The following is a 24,678-nucleotide window of genomic DNA, read 5'->3' as shown; positions in this document are numbered from 1 at the left end:
TCATAATTTTCTCCCCCAGGCATGACCCTGGAAGATGTTTGCTGGAGAAAAGAGGAGAATAAAAGATATTGCAGGGATTTAGCCTTAAGCTAAATTGGGATCCAGATAGCCTATGAAACTGGGTGGCTCTGAGGGAAGGTCTCCACTTCACATATCAACTTGCACTTACCTTACCCCTGAGAGATGACCCAAATCTAGCAATGAGAGGTGCTATTAGTAATTCTTTGCAGTCTTGAAACAGTCCAGCTGTGTTGAAACTGCTCTGGAATTAAGATTTTGGATAAGGTGTCACGTAGTTAAGAACAAAAGATTTTTGATTTTGCACATGAATCTGGGAGAAACTGCTAGGCTTTTGCACTGAATCTCAAGATTCTACAGTCAGTTTTCTGTGATGTTTGTCCAGGTCCCTGTGTTCTATTTCCACCATTTAAAAGTGTGTAAAAGAACATTATAATGAATGAGTAACAACATTTTAACAAAATAAGCCAAAACAAAACACACAGGTGTGTGCGCATGCGTATGCGTGCGTACACACACACACACACACACACATACACTGGGCAATGGAGCAGAAGCCCAGAGTAGAAAGAAAGCAAAAAGGGGACTTGTTCCCTCAGTGACAGCATGCAGGTGCATACCCCCCAGGAGGTCAGTTTCCCCATATGAGGAGAGGGAGCATTCAGCCTGCCTTGCCTCACCTTTTGGGCATGATGGGGAGAATGAATGAGAAGATAAATATCTATGTATTTTGGAAATAGAGGTGTTGTAAAATAAGATGTTTTATAATCAGCCAATTAAAAAGAATCATGTCCAAGGACATTAGCCCACAGCAGTCCTCCAGATAGGAAAGGAAAACAACAGAAGTAACAACAAGGACAAAACTGCCCTGATGGCCCAAGTTCCAGTGTCGGGGTTATGTACTTGCTGTGTACTTCTGTTCTCTGTCAGCAAGTGGCTGAGATTCTGACTTCCATAAATAGCCCTTAGTTCCTCTCTCCTGCAGCTTTTGCTGACTCTCCACTCTTTTCTCCCTTCCCTGTACTCAGCACTGATGGCCTGAAATGTTGGTACCCGGGACCTGCTTTGTGCTGCTGGCTTCTGGTGTACCCAGCCTCCCATGCCATTCTAAACAACTGGTGAGTACAATGGATCTTATCCACCCATGTCTGCCTCAGATACCAGCATAGGACTGATAGTAAATATTTTTTGATCAGTTGCTTGATAAATAAAAATATTTTAAAAAATGAAAATGCAAAAACTCAGCTTAAAAAGAAAACAGTGATGTAACCTTTTTGAACGTACCAAAATGGAAACTTACTGGCCAGGAACTATTAACTTATCTCCCAAACACACAGAAGTAGAAACATACCAGATTTAGGTTTCATAGTTCACATTTCTTTATCAAGAGTTGTTGTTTTTATTATAAGCTCTATGTAGACCAGATCAACACTAAATTGTAAAACAGTGAAAAATGCAGAAAATTGATAACCTTTATTTGGGGATGACTTTGATAAACCATTATTTATCTTCACAACACAAATGTACATATTTGACAAATCTTTTTTGTATCAGGATATTACTATTTTTAAATGGTACAAAAAAAGATAGAAAACAGTGGTGCAGAGTAATGGAAAGAGGACTGGATTTGGCTTTTAAGTCTCAGGTATGAAAATAATACACTATCCTTTGTAAACTTCTCTGAGTCCTAGTTTCCTCAGTTGCCCTATTAATATGGCAATAAATTATACCCCCACAACCTCTCAGGATTTTGAATGACTCCAGTGATATAATGCATGTGACCATGATTTATAAATTCTAAAGTGCTCCAGTATATTAGTTGTTATTATAGCAAAGATGAAACAAAGTTCTCCATATCTTCTGCAGAAAGGGGATTTGGCATTAACCATGATCATTGTATAATTTCAGATAAGCAGCCTCACTTAGATCAGAATTGGCACTCTGGAATTTTGAAAAATGAATGATCTAATTTCATTTTTGTTTTTGTAAAATCGTCAGACAATTTGTTTTGTGTTTCTTTCTTTTTTTCTCTCTCTTAACATCTGGTTTTCCTGATTCAATCAGACCTAGACATACCAAAAGAGTGTAAAAAATATTTTTGGGATTCATTTGCAGACACTAGTCACTTGGATCTTTTCATGCATTTTGTGGGTTCTTATCTCAGCCCAGCCTAGACACTTGAGTCTTTAGATATTCCTCATGTACAAGATGATGTAGTTATCAGGGGAACCTACTTTATATCCAGCTTAAGAAGTTTCTTGAGTCTGTACTAGTCCAAACTCCTTTATAATGGAAAGGTGGTGGCCAGAGTTGTTCAGGTAGCTTCCTATCATGGTGTGGAAGGGAGAAAACCTCACTGGGGAGGTGGCTCATCATGTGAGACTCCAAGCGAGCAGTCATGAGTCCTGCCCTTATTGGCTCAACTAGCTCTTGTGCCCTCTCAAGGCTGATTTCTGACTCACATGACCAGGTCTCTCCCTCACGTCTTTGCAAGCATGGACACTCCAAGGCTCAGGTGCGATCGACCTGGCTGTTGAGGCAGGTGTGGAGTTCGAGTCCCCCTTCCTCTCCTCCAGGCCAAGGCCACCATGACCTCCCTGAGCCCAGGCGTGAGGAGCTGGGTCAGTCTGTTTCACTCTGCGGCTTGACTGCATTGACGCAGATGCTTTTAAGAAGAGTAAGCTGAAGAAAGTTAGGTTATTAACTACCTAGCTGGTGTAACCCCTGGCCTAAATGGGTGGCATATAGAATTGATGTGCACAGATCAAACGGCCGCTCAGTCCACCAAATATAGTCTCAGTCTACAAATAATCAAGTAGTCTGTCAGCGTTCAGTATTCAGACAGGAGCTGCTACATGAATGAACGAGGGGATGGCAACCCACTGGCTTTCTTACACACTGAGCCCTTGGCTATCAGTTGCCATTTATTCCTTAACACAGTAGAAAAATGTTGATTGAATGCCTGTGACTTGGGCAGTATCTGGGTCTTGGGGACACAATGGGGACAGAAGCGCAATGGTTTGTGCACCTATGGAACTTGTTATAGTCTGTCTGGAAGGGGAGATAAACTTGAAACAGAAGGACACATGTTCCAATCTAAAACCCCCGCTGTGATAAGTGCAAGGAAGGAAATATACCAAGTGCTATGACGGTATATAAAGGGGGATCCAATCCAGTCTGAGTATCATGAAGGCTTCCCTAAGGAAGTGGTAGTTGAGGTGATGTTTGAAGAGTGAGAATGAGTCGGCTCAGGAAATAATTCCAAGAAGCAGCAGTTGCTCCAGCAGAGATTCTGATTTCCAGGAGGAATGCAGTGTGTTCTGAGAGTTGATGGAAGTTATGCGGTGTGGATTTAGACTAAGAAGTAGAGTGTTACCTGCTGATGTTGGGTAGTAGGGACCAGACCATTACAGGCTTTGTGGTCAGGATAAGAATTCTGATCCTCAGCCTAAAAACCATGGGAAATCATGAAAGGATTTGAAAAGCTCAGTTTAAGGGACAGTTCGGAGTGGTAAGAGTGCGTGTGGGACACCTGTTAGGAGGCTAGAATAGTAGTCAAGATGAAACAAGATGGGAGCTGAGAGAGACTAAGGTGGTGGTGGAAAAAGAATGAAGATAAGTGGACAGAATGGAGAACTCAGTGAGGACTAACCATGCTTGACGCTAGATTCGGTATTTGTGTGATAATAGGATGCATCCCAAGTAACTCTTGGATTTTTCTGCTTGTACAGTCGAACAGACGTGGGTACCATTTCCTGGGAAAAGGACTCCTGGAAGAGGACCAGGTGTGAGGAAAGATTACGGGCCCGCTTTGCACACGTGGATATTGAGATACCGTTGTGCCATTTCTGTGGGGACATAGAGTAGGCATTTGGATACACGAGACTAAAGCTCACAGGAGAGGTCATGGCTGAACATGTGACCTTGACAGTCATTGCTACACCGGTGGGAACTGAAGCCGTAGACACGAATGACATTCAGTGAAGTGAAGGGTGATGTTGCTGTCGATGGTCCTGCTCAACACCTGCTACCAAGTGCTAGGTCCCCATCACTGCCTCCTCGAGGCCATTGAGGATGCTTTTCATCCAGTCTCGGCAGGCTTCTCTTCGAATTGAACAGGAGAGAGAGAGAGAGAGAGAGAGAGAGAGAGAGAGAGAGAGTGTGTGTGTGTGTGTGTGTGTGTGTGTGTGTAGGTGAAGGTTTGTTCTGTGGATCTGGGGTTGGAAAGTCACCATGAACTGTGTTTGAGTTTCATTCTCTAACACTCTAGTCTGCCAATGTTTGCAAAATGGAAGGAGTAGAGTGGCGTTTTCCGGGGTATAATTTATTTCGTTTACCTTTGGCTTTTTATGAAGCTCACACCTTCTTTCTCCAAGATTCCCTACTGCTTGAGACTTTAAACAGTCTGATCTGGTTTCTAATTTTCTCATAATTTCACCACCCACAATTAACTGGATAGCTATATTTTCCTTCATCCAGCAAGGTTTACTAGGAGTTGAACACCTCCTCTTTATTTTCCCACCTGTCTTGGCATCTGAACCTAATTCCTCAAATGAATCTACTGGTTACAGCACTACGTGGTGCTGGCTTTCCATCCCCACAGGTGCCCAAACATTCCGTTCCTCTGAGAGGGCTCTGTCAGAGGTCTCGATCTTGCCAATGGAATTGTATGGCCGGATTTTCACTGACCTTTAGTTCCTCAGTTGGGTTTGTATTGATGGGGAACACATTTGAAAAACAATCAGGTGGCCTTCCTGACTGTTCTCCATGTCTTGAAGAAAAGGTAGTTTTGAAGGGGCCAGAGTGTGCATTTTGGAAAGGTGAGGGTTTCTGCTTGTGGCTCATAGGCTTATGTAAGGCTAAGATTTTATAGTCTGTTTTTGTGGCCTATCATCTTTTAGTTCTAGTGTGGAAAAACATATCTCTTGCTTTGAATTTAATTGCCGATGAATTCGGGGTGAGTGTGTAGTATAATCTGCTGGACTCATGCCCTGGGGTTACCAAAATAAGAAAGATAAGCCATAATCCACACTCTCAAGATGCATATTTGTATAGTAGAGGGGACAGACCGAAAATGACCAGACTCTAAAAGCTGGTTATGATAACAAAGCAACTAACATGGAGAGAATAAAACATTCCACTGGTGATTTTAAAAGCTGTATGTTTAAAGGAAGTGGATCTGGTTAGCCTGCAAAAGACAGGCATATTAATAGTTCACCTCACAGGAAAAGATGGCAGTCTCCCCAGACAAATTATGAAAACAGAATATTTATATATCGTGAAGGTAGAATGTGGACTTAAATATGCAGAAGCTTCTTTGCCAGTTAGATTTGTAACAAAAATTAACATTAATGGAAAAAGTAATTCCAGAGGATGATGGCTGCACAGAGCACACCAGTGTTAGCAGAATTAGTGCAGCATTGAAGCTGGACTTCCAGAGCTGTCTGATGATTAATATCTAAAGAAAGTATGAGGCTTCCACAGCTACCAGAGGACAAACATACAACAATTAATTTTAGTGGATCTCAGACCTGTCTTAAATTAACAGCCTCTTACTCATGTTCATGTCTTCATTAAATATCATAACGAAATTTACCCCTACATTAAATAGAAAAATCCTAGCTGGTAAACATGACCCAGATATTTGTAAGAATATACTCAATATTTGTACACCCATTATGTTTTCAGATAACAGGAGAAAAATGCACTACAGTTTTTTCCTCTTGTTAAGGCACTGTCATTTAAGCTTAAACCTGGAGTACTTGAAATAGAGTTTAGGTTTACAAGATCAAAGCATGGAGAGAAATGTCAGGTGGCTGTGGAAAACGTGTCTCTCTGAAAAGCAGAAATCTCAAGGAGGAAAAGCCGCGATGGCTTTGCTCTGTCCATTTGCTTAGTGGAAGAGCTGCAGCGTAAGTTGTCTAAAGTGGCAGGTACAGCGAATGCTGTCACAGATGGTGTTAATTGTTAAAATAGTGTGAATGCCAGCTACAAGTAGTATCAGAATATATCCAGGATTGTTTTTGATACCTGTACTTTTTGTGGTTGTTGTTCCAAAAACTAGGGTTTTTTTTTAAAGATATTTAAAAATTGGAGTATAGTTGATTTACAATATTGTGTTAGTTTCAGGTGTACGGTACAGCGATTCATTTATAAATATACAGACATATATACTTTTTCAGATGATTTTCGCTTATATTGATGCCTGTATTTATAATAAATACCTGGAGGCAGGGGTGGATGAATTTCTGTTGAAAGCTGTTCATGTGTGTTACATGTGTAACATACATGGTAAATATTTGTTTACAGTCTATGTTTAATGAAACAGGCATTTAAGATGAAGTGAAATCAACAAAAAGGAAATAGATGCATGGATATGTGATTCTGAGATTGAAGTGAGTCTTAAATAAATAAAATGTGTAATGTGAAAAGAAAATAGCATACTTCAAGTTCTGAAGGAACGTGGGTGGTGAAGGTAGCCAATAGGAATTCTGTGTTATCCCGGAGGACATAACCCAGGCTTAGAATTTATAGAGAGGTAAAACTTGGCACTCCACAAGGGAGGAACTTCTCAAGAACTTGAGCAATCTAACATGGAAATGAGCGGCTTCAGGTTAGTGAACTCACAATGGCAGCAGTGTTCAAGCGGGTATTGGATTACTGCCTGTCAAGGATGTCGTAGAAGGAACTGATTTGTGTGGAAGACTGGGCTAGATCAGCGACTTTCAACGTCTTTTTAAGGATTGGAACTTTTTTCCAAATAATCTCTTACATAAAAGCAGAAAATTTAAAAATAAACAACGAAGTAAGAGGGCTGCTTCGGTGAGTCCCACCCTCTCGGTCTCCTCAACATAACTGGCCCTTGGCATCTCCTCTGAATTCCAAGAGCTTCAACACCCCCTCCTCACTCCATAATATCTAAGGATTTATGGCTCCTTTTGCTTCCAGGATTCCATGATTATGCTGTATATAAATTGTTCTTGTTTGAAATGGTTCGTTAGCTATGTTTCTTTTCTTTTTGCTTTAATTCCTAAAACATATGGAGTTTTACAAATTAGGTTTAGAAATTTTTAGCCCAGAGTTTAGTTTTGAGTTGTCTAAATACACATGTTGACCAGTCAGGATACAGAAATGATGATTTTTTTCCAAAGGAAGAGTTTTTGAGATCTAGTAATACATGTTTTATATTCAAACTACTTGAAATCAGATTGTATGACAATGAGGAAGTACAGCACTAAGTAACCAGGTCCAATAACTTTGATCAGCTTATATTTAGTGTGTTATGGAATTATGTGTTTCTTTCAACTCTGTCTGGCCACAGAGATCTTTTGAAGCTCACGTGTAGGCAGTTAATCTTGACTGGGTTCACTGATTTATAACAGGGGGAAAAATGCTCTTGTGAATCCAAATAACTTAAACTTGAAAAAAGTTTCAGCCAAGTGATTTTGTCCATAAGACACTAATAAAATTAAAAAGATGTCAAACAGAGAACAGATATCTTGCAGGGGTCACTGCTCTGCAGGTGCAAAAACTTGAGTTAACCAGTTAATCAGCTTGGGAGATTTAGCATAATAACAAACCTAAAAAAGATGGGTGCATCAAGCAGATAACGATTTATTAATCAGAATGAAGAAAAAGGTGGCACGTCTGATTTGAAAAATGAGATTTCTAAAAAATCAGTCTCTCTGGCGTGTATGTATCCTTAGCAGGCCAAATTACAGTCAATTTACAGAAGAGAAAAACATTGACAGGTATATTCATTGCTGCCTTAGTATGGTAGTGAAGAGCTGAAGGCATTCTGGTTGTGCATCACTTGGAGAGTACATGGATAAAATGTGGTGGGTGTGTTCGCCTTGGCATACGATGAGTAAATTGTTAGAAGCAACATGCTCACTGCAACACAGCGACATGGATGTGTTGTAAAGACATAGAGTTAACACATGGTTGTCTATGGGAGGCATGCAAGGTTAGGAACTGGGAAATGGGAATAAAAGAGAATAAAGACAACAATCAACAATTAGTTATTGTGAAGTGTAAAGCTAGTGGTATGTAGGAGAAATGTCCAAAGTAAAATTTCGAAATGAAGAAATTGATCAAATCTGTGAGGATGGATGGAGACTTCTCAGAGAAGGAAATACTTGGGCTGGCTCTTCAGGCATAGAACAATATGGACAGTTTGGAGAATGTCAATAATTCAGCGTAACTGTAGCATACAATATGCATTGAAAAGTTGCGGGAGGTGAGGTGAGTGCTACAAGCAGGGTGGAGATCACATATGGTCTGGTACACCATGTAAGCAACTTGTATTTGATCCCAGAGGAAATGGAACTAATGGAACTTTTAAGCAGAGAAAAGAAAAGAATGGATTGAGTAATAGACCACTCAAGAGGCAGGGTACAGACTGGTTTGAAGAGATAGAACTGAGAGAGAAAAATTAGGTGGAATATTTGAAACAACCTATATAAGAGAAGACAAGTGTCTGAATTAAGGAAGGGACAGTGAGGATGGATGCTAGGAAAAGATGTTGGAAGGTATTAAGGGGGAAAAATGATAAGACATTGTGGCTGACTAGATATTATGAGGTGAGAGAAAAAAAATTTAGATTAGCCCCCAAGTTTCTGGCTTGGATGATTGGATGAAAAGTCATGTTGTTAAACAAAGGAGGGAATTTAGGAGACAATGGAGGAGTAGACTTAGTTCAGCTTAGTACATGTTGAATTTGAAGCACTTGTGGAGCCATTCAAGCAGTGATATCTAGTAGGTAATTAGATCTGTTTTCAGGAAAGTGATCTCAGCTAGAGATACAAATTTGGGAATTGAGGCAGTGGAAGAGCTGCTGCCCCTGTTTCAGAAACTCAGGGGAAAAATGTAGAAGGAAGAGAAAAAAGGACCAAACATTTTGGAGGGAGGGAGGGAGGGAAAGAAGGAGTAAAAGAAGGTATTTAGGATATAAAAGAAGAATGAGAGGAAGAGAAGAAATCTGCAAAATATAAGGAAAACTAGGAGAAGGTGGTGTATTGGAAGTCTAGGGAATTGAGTACTTGATGAATGAGGAGGGAAAGGCTTTCTTGTGTTATGCATATCTTTCCATTAGCAAGCCCTGCGGATGACATTCCTGGCGCTCACATCTCCACTGTTCCCCAGCGCCGTCACTGTCAACCAAGCCCATGCCACCATCAGTTCTCCACTGTGATCCCCTCATAACTGTTCCCTCGCCTCCACTCTAATCTTACATTTAATCAGAGTACTTTATTTAAAACATAAATTATATCATGTCGCTTCTCTGCTTATAAACCTTCAATCACTTCCCCTTATAAATAGAAAAGAAATTCGTACTTTACCATGGACTACAAGCACCTGCAAAATCTGCCCCCTGCTGGTGTCTCCAGCCCATCTTCTGCTGCTTCCTCCCTTGACCTCCCTCCATTGATCTCTATTCTGTTCCTAAGAGACAACAAATCCCTGACCCTCCGCCTTTTCTTTCCCCAGAGGTTAGTGCGGCTTCTCCATTCTATTTTTTTTAAAACGGTTTTTTTACAAAATATATTTATTTATTTATTTGGCTGCATCAGGTCTTAGTTGTGACGTGCGGGATCACGCGAGATCTTTTGTTGCGGCACGCAGGCTGCTTTCTAGCTGTGGTGCGCGGGCTCTAGAACGGGCCCCACGGCACGTGGGATCTTAGTTCCCTGACCAGGGATTTTTTTTTGGTTTTCAGTTTTATAATTTTTACTTCATTCATTTTTTTTAACATCTTTATTGGAGTATAATTGCTTTACAATGGTATGTTAGTTTCTGCTTTATAACAAAGTGAATTAACTATACATATATATATCCCCATATCTCCTCCCTCTTGCATCTACCACCTCACCCTCCCTATGCCACCCCTCTAGGTGGTCACAGAGCACCAAGCTGATCTCCCTGTGCTATGTGGCTGCTTCCCACTAGCTATCTATTTTACATTTGGTAGTGTATATATGTCCATGCCACTCTCTCACTTCGTCCCAGCTTACCCTTCCCCCTCCCCATTCCCTCAAGTCCCTTCTCTGTCTCTGCGTCTTTATTCCTGTCCTGCTCCTAGGTTCTTCAGAACCTTTTTTTTTTTTAGGTTCCATATATATGTGATAGCATATGGTATTTGTTTTTCTCTTTCTGACTTACTTCAGTCTGTATGACAGTCTCTAGCTCCATCCACCTCACTACAAACAACTCAATTTCTTTTCTTTTTATGGCTGAGTAATATTCCATTGTATATATGTGCCACATTTTCTTTATCCATTCATCTGTCGATGGACATTTAGGTTGCTTCCATGTTCTGGCTATTGTAAATAGAGCTGCAGTGAACATTGTGGTACATGACTCTTTTTGAATTATGGTTTACTCCGGGTATATGCCCAGTAGTGGGATTGCTGGGTCATATGGTAGTTCTATTTTTAGTTTTTTAAGGAACCTCCATACTGTTCTCCATAGTGGCTGTATCAATTGACATTCCCACCAACAGTGCATGAGGGTTCCCTTTTCTCCACACCCTCTCCAGCATTTGTTGTTTGTAGTTCTTTTTAAAAATAAATTTATTTATTTATGGCTGCGTTGGGTCTTCGTTGCTGCATGTGGGCTTTCTCTAGTTGCGGTGAGTTGGGGCTACTCTTTGTTGCAGTGTGCGGGCTTCTCGTTGCGGTGGCATCTCTTGTTGCAGAGCACGGGCTCTAGGCACATGGGCTTCCGTAGTTGTGGCACACAAACTCAGTAGTTGTAGCTCGCGGGCTCTAGAGTGCAGGCTTCAGTAGTTGTGGCGCATGGGCTTAGTTGCTCCACGGCATGTGGGATCTTCCTGGACCGGGGCTTGAACCCATGTCTCCTGCATTGGCAGGCGGATTCTTAACCACTGCGCCACCAGGGAAGCCCTGTTTGTAGATTTTTTTGATGATGGCCATTCTGACCGGTGTGAGGTGATACCTCATTGTAGTTTTGATTTGCATTTCTCTAATGATTAGTGATGTTGACCATCCTTTCATGTGTTTGTTGGCAATCTGTATATCTTCCTTGGAGAAATGTCTATTTAGGTCTTCTGCCCATTTTTTGATTGGGTTGTTTGTTTTTTTGATATTGAGCTGCATGAGCTGCTTGTGTGTTTTGGAGATTAATCCTTTGTCAGTTGCTTCGTTTGCAAATATTTTCTCCCATTCTGAGGGTTGTCTTTTTGTCTTGTTTATGGCTTCTTTTGCTGTGCAAAAGCTTTTAAGTTTCATTAGGTCCCATTTGTTTATTTTTGTTTTTATTTCCATTTCTCTAGGAGGTGGGTCAAAAAGGATCTTGCTGTGATTTATGTCATAGAGTGTTCTGCCTATGTTTTCCTCTTAGAGTGTTATAGTACCTGGCCTTACATTTAGGTCTTTAATCCATTTTGAGTTTATTTTTCTGTATGGTGTTAGGAAGTGTTCTAATTTCATTCTTTTACATGTAACTGTCCAGTTTTCCCAGCACCACTTATTGAAGAGGCTGTCTTTTCTCCATTGTGTACTCTTGCCTCCTTTATCAAAGATAAGGTGACCATGTGTGCATGGGTTTATCTCTGGGCTTTCTATCCTGTTGCATTGATCTATATTTCTGTTTTTGTGCCAGCAGCATACTGTCTTGATTACTGTAGCTTTGTAGTATAGTCTGAGGTCTGGGAGCCTTATTCCTCCAGATCTGTTTTTCTTTCTCAAGATTGCTTTGGCTACTCGGGGTCTTTTGTGTTTCCATACAAATTTTGAAATTTTTTGTTCTAGTTCTGTGAAAAATGCCATTGGTAGTTTGATAGGAATTGCACTGAATCTGCAGATTGCTTTGCGTAGTAGAGTCATTTTCACAATGTTGGTTCTTCCAGTCCAAGAACATGGTATATCTCTCCATCTATTTGTATCATGTTTAATTTCTTTCATCAGTGTCATAGTTTTTTGCATACAGGTCTTTTGTCTCCTTAGGTAGGTTTATTCCTAGATATTTTGTTATTTTTGTTGCAATGGTAAATGGGAGTGTTTCATTAATTTCTCTTTAAGATTTTTCATGATTAGTGTATAGGAATGCAAGAGATTTCTGTGCATTAATTTTGTATCCTGCTACTTTACCAAATTCATTGATTAGCTCTAGTAGTTTTCTGGTAGCATCTTTAGGATTCTCTATGTATAGTATCATGTCATCTGCAAACAGCGACAGTTTTACTTCTTCTTTTCCGATTTGGATTCCTTTTATTTCTTTTTCTTCTCTGATTGCTGTGGCTAAAACTTCCAAAACTGTGTTGAATAGTAGTGGTGAGAGTGAAAAACCTTCTCTTGTTCCTGATCTTAGAGGAAATGGTTTTAGTTTTTCACCATTGAGAATGATGTTGGCTGTGGGTTTGTCATATATGGCCTTTATTATGTTGATGTAAGTTCGCTCTCTGCCTACTTTCTGGAGGGTTTTTATCATAAATGGGTGTTGAATTTTGTTGAAAGCTTTTTCTGCCTCTAGTGAGATGATCATATGGTTTTTATCCTTCAATTTGTTCATATGGTTTATCACATTGATTGATTTGCATATATTGAAGAAACCTTGCATTCCTTGGATAAACCCCACTTGATCATGGTGTATTATCCTTTTAATGTGCTGTTGGATTCTGTTTGCTAGTATTTTGTTGAGGATTGTTGCATCTGTGTTCATCAGTGATATTGGCCTGTAGTTTTCTTTCTTTGTGACGTCTTTGTCTGCCTGATCAGGGATTGAACCCGTGTCTCCTACATTGGAAGGTGGATTCTTAACCACTGGACCACCAGGGAAGTCCCAGCTTCTCCACTCTTATCTTTAATGACTCGACTCAAATGCCACATGCCCAGAGTAAGCTCCTCTGGCCCCTCTGCCCCTCATTACTCTGTCTTCTGTGTCGGAAGTGAAGTGTCCCATGTGAGTGTTTTTTGAGAGAGATAAAGGAGACTTGCAGAGGAAGTACTCACAGCAGGAGGAAAGAACTGGGTCTTTCCCTTTACAGGAGGAGAACTGCTGGCTTCATCTGCACAGACACATCTGTGTAATCACCCTCAAAACGAGTTCTAGAATATATTCTTCACCCCCAAAAGTTCCCTTAAGTCTGTTTTCAACCAACCCCCTCCCTCAATACCTGCCAGCAGAGGTGACTACTTTTTGATTTCTGTTACCAGCCTTTGTGCTTCCCCAAACCTTGTCAGATGTCTTATTGGGAAAAGTGGTGGGAAATTTGGGGCTTGACTGGATTTCAGTCCTTCAGCATAGTCTGCCTGACTATCAGAACTCATCTGGTTTGTCTTTCCCATAGTAAAATACCTCTGCCTCTCCTAGAATACAGAATTGGCAAATGCCACCAGCATAGAAAATAGCCAGCATTTGTCAGCTAGCCCCAGAAAGGACATTTTCTTCTCTGGAAATTTAGATGATTTAGCCATTTTTGGTTCTTCGTTATCTGATGTCTTCAAAAACATTATTTTAAATTATTTTTCTATTTTTTCCCTACTTGTTGTAACAAAAATGTTGGGCTACCACATCCTGCTGTACGCTACTTGAAAGTGGAAGTCTGTTTTCTCTCTAAAAGCTATTTTAAAAATTGCCGACAAGTACTTATTGGACACCTGTTTTATTCTTAACATTGTGCTGAAGGAGTTAGAAAAAGAATCTAAGCTATGATCTTTAACCAAGGTAGCTGACATCCATTTAAGAAGAAAAAACATACCTGCACAAAACTCTTAAAAATCCTGACAGTGATGTTGACTATAACGGGGACACATGTAACCTTGATTCAGTGATTCTGTCTCTTCCAGGTCTCAGTCTCCTCAGTTGCAAATGAGAGGTGTTATTGTGATTAGTGGTTATCAAACATTTACGTTAAATGCACTGAGCCACATAATAGAGCTGGCCAGCTGAGTAGCTGCCCAGGATATCCATCTATATGAGGTGTTAAAACAGCAATGGAAATAAAATAGAATGGAGAAAACGGAATGATCAGAGCTCCTCTCGGGAAGAGTACCATATGCGATCTTAGACTAAGCCATTTGGGATATTGGGTGAGATTCCCAAGGAGCGTGCTTAAGAAACAACAGACAGAGGATAAACCCTTGTAATGAGGGGGAATCTGGTTTGCCACAGGGCTTTTGTTCTGTTACACTGCAAGCTTGGGCCCCATCCAAGATGCCTGGCATGACAGAGGAGGTTGAACCTCACCACCAGTAGTGCTGTTTTCCTGCCCCCCTCACGCAGTGTTTAGTATTTCTACATAAATGAACAGATATTTTAAAAATATAGCCTGAGTGGGACACACAAGTATTAATGCTGCATGCCTTACCTAGCTCTGCAGCAAATAACTCCTTTACGAATGAAATTTTACATAGAACCCCAGTACATGGAAAGAAGATGAAAGAAAACCCACCCTGTTTAAATTAGATGTAAGGACATGGCCCTTCGTTCACTCAGCTTCCCTTTAAACCTGCTGAGAAAATGCTGTCAAATTCTAGTCCGCAGTGGAATACTGTTTAGAAACTACTGACCTAGGTGATTTTCACGGTTTTTTTTGTAGGATTTATCTTCTCTGATTCTATGATAAAGTACAGCCATCTAGAGAATCGTATTGCAATGCCTTATTTCTTAAGTTCTTACATGCCATTCATCAAAATTAATATTTTCACTGGTTCAATAGCAACTATTTTGAGAAAAATGGAACACTGACATGTTAAACATACAATTTTCATTTATATTTTCTCCATCTTTTTAAAAAACTTATGTTCTGAAAGTTTTCTTGAACTTTCAGCTGTGTGTTAAATAATGTTTTTATTTCCAAGAACTCGTTCTTGTTCTCTGATGATGTCTTTTTTAAAAAATAATAACTGCTCTTGTTTTATGAATGCTCCCTTTCCTTGAGCCTCTCTGATTTGATTCATTAGAGTTCTTTGGGCGTCTGTTTCTCTTTTCTAGATTACCTTCTGTTTGTTTCTCAGTTTTTGCTTCCATTCTATTCCTTGTCTTTTGAAGAGCTGGATCTTTGCAAGTTTCCCAGAAGCCTTGACTGCAATTCATATTTAAGAAGGCATAACCGGGCTGGTTAATAAAAGGAGATCTGTGGTTTCCTCTGTGGCTTTGGGCCCCCCTGCAGAAGGAGATGGCAATTCAAATTCTGGGGGTGTTGACTGTCAGGCTTCTTACCTCCACCTCTGCTGGACCTAGATGAAGAGAGTCAGCTCTGGGGTACCCACTCTTATGTGGGCACACAAAGTCCTCCCAGGCAGGTGGCTGAATTCCTTTGGGAACTTTCCTTAGGTCTTTGTCCCAGGGGAAGACACTGTTGCCGTGTGGGGCAGGGTGATTGGAGAGGGCGTGGAATCAGACTGACTCAGCAGAATCCCACAGGTTCTTCATTCACTGCCTTCTCTCCCCTCTTTCATTCTGTCCACACTTGTTCATTCCAGAACACTGCAGTGAAGAATTACCCGTGCGGCAGCCTTCCTCTGATACGTGCTCTGAGCTGTGTGCTCCTACCTCCTAGTTTGTTGGGCAGTATGATCCTATTGTCTAGGATTTTTTTTTTAATGACTGTTACTCCATTATCAGTGCTTTTAATGACTTTTTCCCTTTTGTAATTTACTGCAGTGGCACACTAAAGATGGGGCAGTTGGAAAGCTCCATTCAGGGTGTAGGCAGTAGTGGGTACATTGCCGTAGAGAATTTGTAAACAGTAATAAAACCAACCAAAAGAAAGTCTGGTTTTTATTATCACCAAGATCAATGATAAAATGTTCTCCCTCCCCCCCCCCAAAAGTATCTTTTAAAAAAATATAAGTTCTAAACAATTGCTTTGGTTACTGTAGAGTTTTAATAAAATATATGTATGTTTCAAATAAGCACATTTTTACTACTATTGTCTAACAGACATTAGATTCTACAGGGAAGTTAATTTGGAAACTTCCCAATTATACAGTTGGTTCCAACACAAATGGACTCTGCTACACATGTTTGTTTCAAGACTAAGTTTTGGAATCATTCAGGCTTGATTTTGGCGTCATTTGTGTTTCCAATTCCTGTGGTACTACATATTCCTGCATTTAAACAGTAAATTGGAAATAAGCATTGACAGGACAGTATTGTGAAGATAAAGAAACAGAACTTGAGTAACCTCCATTGTCTCATTCTATGTGACCATTCAGAGTTTTACTTGTGCTTAAATATAAAACAATGATACACAAACTGTGAGGCGTAACATCTTTGATGGTAAGTGCAAGTTGTAGTTTATGCGTGAAATCTTTTATGAAATTACAATAGTATCTTGAAATGGAAGTTTCTTGTTTATAAATTAATTCTTTGTTTTAAGCTATGGAACAAGCCAAGGAAATAGTGATTGTTGCTGAAAGTAATTTTGTCATAAAGGAAAAGGGAGTATGAAAAGACAACCCATTCCAGGTGTCAAATAACACTATGCATGCCAGTGTTTTATGTCATCTCGCGGGGTTAGAGGAAAGAAGGCAGTAAGCCCATGTGTTTAGGCTGCCATTTTGAACCGGAAGCATAGGTACTATGATCAAAAGTTTAAATCAAGAGGTTAAATGACTTTTCAAAAGCAATGGATGTCAGTAGTGGAACCTGTCTCCCACTCCCATTACTTTTAGCCAAAATGGTCTTTGCACTTTGTGCGAGTACTTAGCCTGTGAAGAATATGCACACACGTCCAGCTCTGCCACTTCCTCTGGGCTGAGCATAAGTCCCATTCTTTTTGTTACAGCTTCTCAGACAGCTTCAGCCCAGACTCATCCCGACTCACATATATCTTATTCTTCATCCAGCACTTTTCATATTGTACCTGGGTTTTGCTTCTACTTGGACTACAAGCTCTTTAAGAGTAGGGACCGTATCCTACAGATCACTACATCCCTGGCAGTGCAGAGCCTATTTACTGTAGGTTCCCAGGGGTGGCTGCTGATGGACATAGTGGTGGTAAGCTTGCTAAGAAGGGCTAGTCCTCCGTGGTGACCTACTCTGAAGATGGATTTTTAAAAAGTGTCCAATTCATTTGGAAACCAGATGAAAAATGAATTCTGAAATCTAAGTGCTTTCTACTTCTTAGTCAAAAGTGAAGTACAATGATGGGGCAGTGAGATTTCCTGCTAGCTTAATTTACACAATGGCTCTAAAGGGATTTCCAAAAGTGTGATTACAAATGTGTTCTGTACTAAGGCAAGGTCACTTGGCGTAAGCATGTAGCCTCCTTCAGAGGGACTACTCTGAAAGATAATACTCATTGGACCTGCTAGTTTTGTTACCTAAATATCCTGAGGTAATACTACTTTCTTAAAGCACTAGATCACACTGAAGGCATTGGTTCAATCTGAATCTCGTTATTCGAGATTAAAGGAGGATTTAATTTGATGAGAGAGTAACAGTTTTTCTCCCTCTCAGTTTAGGAGAAAGTCATTGTTGTAATCAGATACCTTCTGTTCTGAAGGTGAGCACGGTTCAATTCCAGAGAGAAATAGAAAAGGGTGGGGTAGCTGTGGCTGTCAAGAGAGTATTAGCTTATGTCATTAAAATCTGCCCCCCCACCCTTTTTTTTTTAATCCAGACAGACAGTTTAACAGGTTGAGGAAGTGGTGGGAGAAGAGATAGCTGTAAAAACCTCAGTCTCAAACAAAAAGACCTTTCATTTGGAAAGGTAAGGCTGTGTTTGGATAAAATCACAGTTAAGTCGTGATGGGCTAGAGAGGATAAGCTGAAGCTTGTTTAACAAACACAAATACTAGATATTCAAAAGTGGTACATTTAGAATAAATAAAAGGGAATTATAATTTCAACAGAGGGAAGTGAATACATTTCTGGAACTCATTAGCCTAAGAGGTGGTACTGGCAAAAATACAAGTAGACTGCCAAGAGGTTCGGTTCATTCATGAATGACAGGTATAGTACAATTATTCAGGGAGGCCAGGGTGACTGGTCCCTTCCTGGACCAACCAGGCTGTTGTCGAATGTGACACCCCAACCCTCCAGGACTCACTCTTGGAGTCGTCATTACAGACACTCTCCCAGACTGCAGGAACCAAGGGACTGGCCCAGAGGCTCATTTCTGATGTTCTCAAGTTTCATCTTCCTGGACTGAATATTAACTTTCAGCCTGAAGTGTCTGTCACCAAGTCATCTGTCTTGGTAAATGCTATTGGGGTCCCAGCATCGTGAGGAGGCAATGAATCTTCCCTGCTGACAGTGAGAATGTCCACACCCAGCTGCCATTGCAATTCCTGCTTCCCACAGTGTTTATGACAGTAAATTAGGCTATGGAATGCACCAAAGATTGTTTACATAACCCCTGATACCTGGTATATTTGTCAGCCCCACTCCATGGTCTGTGACTTTTGTAGAGCCAGAGAGTGTTTAAAATATAAGGCTACGGATAATACATAAAATTATCAGAGCCTTGCAGGAACTCACACTAGTTTATAGGAACCTTCCCCTCAGATCTCATGTATTTCCTTTCTTCCTTTTTCTTTTTAGTCTTCTCATTATCTTTCCGTTTTCCTCCCCTTCTTTGTTAGTTTTGACTCCATCCACGAACAGAGTAGTTTGGGCTCCTCCCTTTAAGCTTCTCACTGGATCCTCTGCTTGCTTCCCCAAGCCGCCATTTTCTTAGGGAGGTCAGCTACACTGATTGGTTCTGTGTACAGGTGATTTCCGAATCTGTAGATCCCACCCTAACTTTTATCCTAACTCTTTGCCCTGTGTCTGGTTGCTTTCTTCTTTATGGTTACAGTTACATTGTAAGTTTAGTCTTTAGCAGAAATTCCTGTGTTATGAGACCTGGTTGCAAAATAGAGAGATTGTTCCATAAAACAATCTCTGTAAAGTGTCATTCCAATCAAAATAGAAACTTTGGGGAAATACTCATTTTGCATGTATTTCTCAAAACACTTTTGGAACTTCTGTGTGTAGGCCTCATTGGTCGTAAATTTGTCCTTTGACTCTGGAACCTGATTTTTTAAGAGTCAAAGTTATCTGGTTTAGATTCAGTAAATCTGGTGGTAAATTAGCCCTTACAGATTTAGATAGTTCTAGCCCTTATACAAATCTTACTTCTGTCCAGCTAAAATTTATTTTCTTATGCAATTTGTTCCTTTGTATAATTGAGTGGCTACTTGGTTTTCAGAACTACAGAAGAGTTGCTGTTGAGATGAATGATACACAGATACTGTTATTGAAATAAATGCTTGGTGTGGAGGAAATTTTTGGTTCCTTGATTCTAACAATCCATTATATCCATTTTTATGGATTTTGTCAGGTCAGGACTAATTCATGGACTGTGAAATTTTAAATTTGGTGGTCACTTTCTGTGATTGTTTTAAATGGCATGGAGTAAAATAGAAGAGAATGTACATAATATTTTTTCTAGCATTACTGAGATATAATTGAAATAGAAGAGAGTAGAATAGTGTTGAATACAATAGCATTCTGCTTCTGCTTAGGATGATGAAAGCTACAAGATAACATTGCTCCTACTCTATTAATGACTGAATAATCAACAAAGTAATAATTTTCTTAGATCCATAACAGAATTGAGGTAACAAAGGAACTAGGTAACCTGAATTTCAGAAGTGCTGGTCTCTCCAAAGAGAAGCAGCAGCACATGGACTGTTCCGTCTCTGGCATAACATGGGAAGAAGTGGTTGCTGTAAAAGGCGAGAAGATGAAGGCAGCTAACATTTTGATGGATTCTTATAGGCTGAGCATGGATTCCTGTGATAGCTTAGAATAACTGGGAGCCCCGGACACAAGAGAATTTGCACTTTTCTGCTGGTCTCCAGTGGGTCCTCAAAAGAAAGACTGGGGACAGGGCAGGAGCCAGGGGATGGGTGCTAAGTGGTAGGGATCAGCTGCTGCTGGTACACAGAAATAAAGCACCGCTAACTTCCCTAGATCTTTTTTTAATAAATTTATTTATTTATTATTTTTGGCTGCGTTGGGTGTTTGTTGCTGCGTGTGGGCTTTCTCTAGTTGCGTGCATGGGGGCTACTCTTCCTTGCGGTGTGCAGGCTTCTCATTGCGGTGGCTTCTCTTGTGGCAGAGCACAGGCTTTAGGTGCGCGGGCTTCAGTAGTTGTGGCTCGCGGGCTTCAGTAGTTGTGGCTCGCAGGCTGTAGAGTGCAAGCTCAGTAGTTGTGGCACACGGAATTAGTTGCTCCGCGGCATTTAGCATCTTCCCAGACCAGGGCTCGAACCTGTGTCCCCTGCATTGGCAGGCGGATTCTTAACCACTGTGCCACCAGGGAAGCCCCCTAGATCTTCCTCATACCTAAGCAAAGGTCTCAAGATGTTGGACAAAGGGCTTGAAACCTTCTTGGATCCAGGATTCGGCACTGATACAAAGCAGATGTCTTCTATCACTGAGAGGGAGACAAGAAACTCTCTACCACCAGTGCCCTGCCTCTCACCACCGCTACATGGATGCAAGGCAGAGTTTGGCTACCATGGTGAGGAGAAGGGAAGGAGCACCAAAAATGCTCAGTCCCCAAGGCTCTGGCGCACAGGATCTGTCTAAGACTGAGTCTAGATCAGGAGAACCAGGAACCCCCATTATGAGTCTAGCCCCAAATAAGAAGCAATAGCTGTCTTCTGCTGGAGTTGGTCAGGAGCATGACAGATGCTTCTGTGGTGTAGAGTGGCAGGGGCTGCTGGAAGCTGAGAGTGGAGCAAGTACATTGAGGAAAACTCCTCAGTACTCCATACCCACACTAAGCACAAGGTAACAGCAGCCCATCGCCAGAAGAATTTGAGTCTGTGGTACACCAGAGGTAACTATGCAGTAAGATAACCCAAATCAATTAGATTGAATCAACTCCCCATCCTAACAGCCTGATGGAAGAAGAAACATGCCCATTTCTGCATGCAGATGTTTTTAAACTCCACCTATATTGTTGTAAATGATAAAAAATTTTGAAGACCCCAAAAAGCAGGGAAAAAAATAACTTGTTGTGAGGAGATGGAACAACCAATAGAGATGATTTAGATGTTGGAACCATCAAACGTGTATTTTAAAATAGCTGTGGTTAATATTTATTAGATGTTGGAACCATCAAACGTGTGTTTTAAAAATAGCTGTGGTTAATATTTATTAATTATATTAGCCACTGGAGAATGTAGACAATGTGCAAGAATAGATTGAGACTTCGAGTAAAGTGTTGAAAACTATATACAAAAAAGGAGTTTATGAGCAGATTGGATATAGCTAAAGAAATAAAATGAGTGAACTTGAGATTTGGACAATAGAAATCATCCAAACTGAAACACAAAGAAGGAAAACAAGCAGGGGCAGAAGTGGGAGAACAGAGCATCTGAGAATCATGGGATAGTATCAAAAGTCTGACATATGTATAACTGGAGACCCAGATGGAGAAGAAATGAACAGAGCAGATGAAATATTTGAGAAGATCATGGCCCAAACTTTTTAAGATTAATGAAAACGTAATAAACCAAAGATCCCAAAAGCTTAATTAGCAAATCCCTAAGCAGGATTAATCCCTCCCTAACACATCTAGACACATCATATTCAAATTGCTGAAAACAAAAGATGAAGAGAATATCTTGTAGGCAGCTAGAGAAAGAATACACTTTTATAAGTTGAAGATGTCATAAGCCATAAAACAACCACTAAAAGTAAAATTAAAACAGAGGTATAACTAATGACTCAGTAGTGGAGATAAAATGAGCACAAAAATAATTGATCAAAAAGGAACCAAGAAAAGAGGGAGAAAAGCGAACAAGAACAGAGGAGACTGGGAATTCCCTGGTGGTCCAGTGGTTAGGACTCCATGCTTTCATTGCCAAGGGCCTGGGTTCAATCCCTGGTTGGGGAACTAGTATCCCACAAGCCGTGCAGCACAGGCCCCCCTCCCCGCACACACAAAAAAAGAACAGAGGAGACAAATAGGAAACAACTAGCACGATGATAGATTTGTGTCCAACCATGAGAATAATTAGATCAAATGTAAATGGTCTACACACTCCAGGTGAAAAGCAATGGTTCAATATATATGTATGCCAAATCATCATGTTGTATACCGTAAACTTACACAATGTGTTCTATATCAATTATATTTCAATAACGCTGGGGGAATAAAAAGAAAAGCAGCGATTGTCAGTTTGGATAAAAAGCAAGATAAATCTATATACTGTTTATAAGAAATCTACTTTAAATAGAGATATAGTTAGGTAAGAGTGTAAGGGTGGAAAAAGATATACTATTCAAACTTTAATCAAAAGAAAGATAGAGTAGCTTTATTTATATCAGGTAAAATTGACTTCAGGTCTTCCCTCGTGGTGCAGTGGTTGAGAGTCCTCCTGCCGATGCAGGGGACGTGGGTTCGTGCCCCGGTCCGGGAAGATCCCACATGCACGAAGCGGCTGGGCGCGTGAGCCATGGCCGCTGAGCCTGCGCGTCCGGAGTCTGTGCTCTGCAATGGGAGAGGCCACAACAGTGAGAGGCCCGCGTAAAAAAAAAAAAAAAAAAAAAATTGACTTCAGAGGGACATTACATTATTATAAGGTAGTCAGTTTATCAAAAAGATGTAATAATTCATAATGTGTATACACCTAGCAGAATTTTGAAGTACATGAAGCAAGAACTTACGGAACTTAATGGAGAAATAAACAAGTCCACAGTTATAGGTGGAGAACTTAATACTCTCATTTAGTGAGGATATAGAAGACCTGAACTATATCATCAACCAGCTTCAGCAGACTGACGCTTACAACACTTCACCCACCAGTAACAGAATACACATTCTTTTCAAGTGCACGTGGAACATTCACTAAGATGCACTACCTTCTGGGCCATAAAACAAAACTCAACAAATTTCAAAGAACTGAAATTATTCAGAGTATGTTCTTTCGAAAAGAATGGATTTAAACTAGAATCAATAACAGAAAGTTATTGGAGAGAGTATTGTAAAATACTCAAACATTCTAAACTTAAATAACATACCTCCAAGCAATCAGTGTGTCAAGAAATCACAAGGGAAGTTAGAAAATATTTTGAATTAAATGAAAATGAACACAGTATATAAAAATGTGTGTGATGCAGCTATGGCAGTACTTACAGGGAAATGTATAACAGAAAAGAATAAGATAGAAAATATGAGTGCACTGCAAGGATTCTAAGTAGGAACTGCACATATAGCAAAGAATATTAAGCCAGCTGCTTTGAGCCATGTGGGAGACACATTTGTTTGAAGGAGACATGACAAATATACCCATTGGGTAGAAATGAGTTTTAAATTTATTGCTTACTGTTTTCTCATTTGATTTTGTAATATAAGACAGCCAGTTTGATTATCAGTGTAACAGGAAGGTTAAAGTGTATTGTTTAATCTTTTTATTACTATAGTCCATAGTTTTGAAGCAAAATGAGAAATTTTTTTCTCTGCTCTTAGCAAGAGTGTGGGACTTACTGCCAAATTTCAGTTATGAACTTTCAGTGCATTTTTCAGAAAGGAAGTTTAGAATATGACAGTTTCTGAGTTTGCAACAATTGTGGTATTTAATTCCAACTAGTGTAGATTGCTCAATAAAATATATTGGTTTCTCATCAGGAGAAAAAAATAATATGCATGTGCAGTTTTAACTCCTGGTTGTAAATTGTAATGATATTGAGAAAATCATTCACCCTATTCTAAAGAAATACCTTATAGTGAAGTTTATTAAAAATATAGTTTTATCAAATGCTGAAAATACCATGAGAATAACAGAATCTGGTGTATTTTTTAATGAAATTTCAAACCTTCAAAATTAAGAGATAAAAATCTACTTGGCAACATAGTATGCCTGCCAAATTTGTTGATAAAAATTCTCAAATATTTTCATTGGAAAAAGAAAAAGAAACAAAGTTATTGCAACATTTCTACAACATTCTGCAACCATTGAGTAAGCCTTGTTATTATTATATTTAATAGTTTATAGTATTGATATGTAGTGTGGCAAAGAGAAAATTGCTCATATAGTTGCTAGAAAAATAGTTTTTTCCATTATATATTGATGATGTGTGTACCTTTATTTTATCTTATATAAACTTTATTGTTGACGAATATTCCACAGCAATGTTTATTACATTATTATACTCAAGTTTGGATTCTGCAATCCAATCTGATGAATGTCCTGGTATTTGTAACACTTACAATTTATGTGAGATAATTGTGGCAAGACAATTTTATAGAGGATTTGATTTGTTCATTTGTATTAATTTTACCTAGATTAGATTAATTTAACCTAGATTTTAATTTCTTTCTAGACTCAGGAAGAAAAGTTGTTAGTCAATGTAAATTAATATGAAAAAGGTATAAAAAATAATTGCAGGTGATAAAGCTGAAAATATATTGGAAAGTATATAGGAGTTAATAAAATGGTTACAGTCTATTAATAATGGTTCCATTTAAAAACACTTAAAATGCATAAATCTTGGGAATCTCAATAATTTCTGGTAATTATCATGAATATATTTTAAAATACTTTGAATTATTTTTAATTTATTGAAATAATTTTACTAGGCAACTGGTTTTGGGACATATTTTGTTCAGAAATTGTAGTTAACCATTGACATTTACTATATCATTCTGAAATTCCTAGATTTTGTAATAGAAAGTACTAAGCAGGGCAG

At 39.6% G+C, this 24,678-nt stretch overlaps 1 long non-coding RNA gene across 1 annotated transcript in view; it reads left to right on the top strand.

The window, feature by feature from the left end:
* Positions 1 to 1,071: 1,071 nt before the first annotated feature.
* LOC309833660 overlaps positions 1,072 to 24,678 on the top strand; it is a 96,059-nt gene continuing 72,452 nt past the window's right edge. Inside the window, exon 1 of the long non-coding RNA XR_014297793.1 lies at positions 1,072 to 1,136. This is a non-coding gene — a long non-coding RNA (uncharacterized lncRNA). The remainder of the gene's footprint in view (positions 1,137 to 24,678) is intronic.

This window comes from Grampus griseus (assembly GCF_964374135.1).
Source record: "Grampus griseus genome assembly, chromosome: 15".
Taxonomy (NCBI): domain Eukaryota; kingdom Metazoa; phylum Chordata; class Mammalia; order Artiodactyla; family Delphinidae; genus Grampus; species Grampus griseus.
This window is presented reverse-complemented; position numbering and strand designations above follow the sequence as displayed.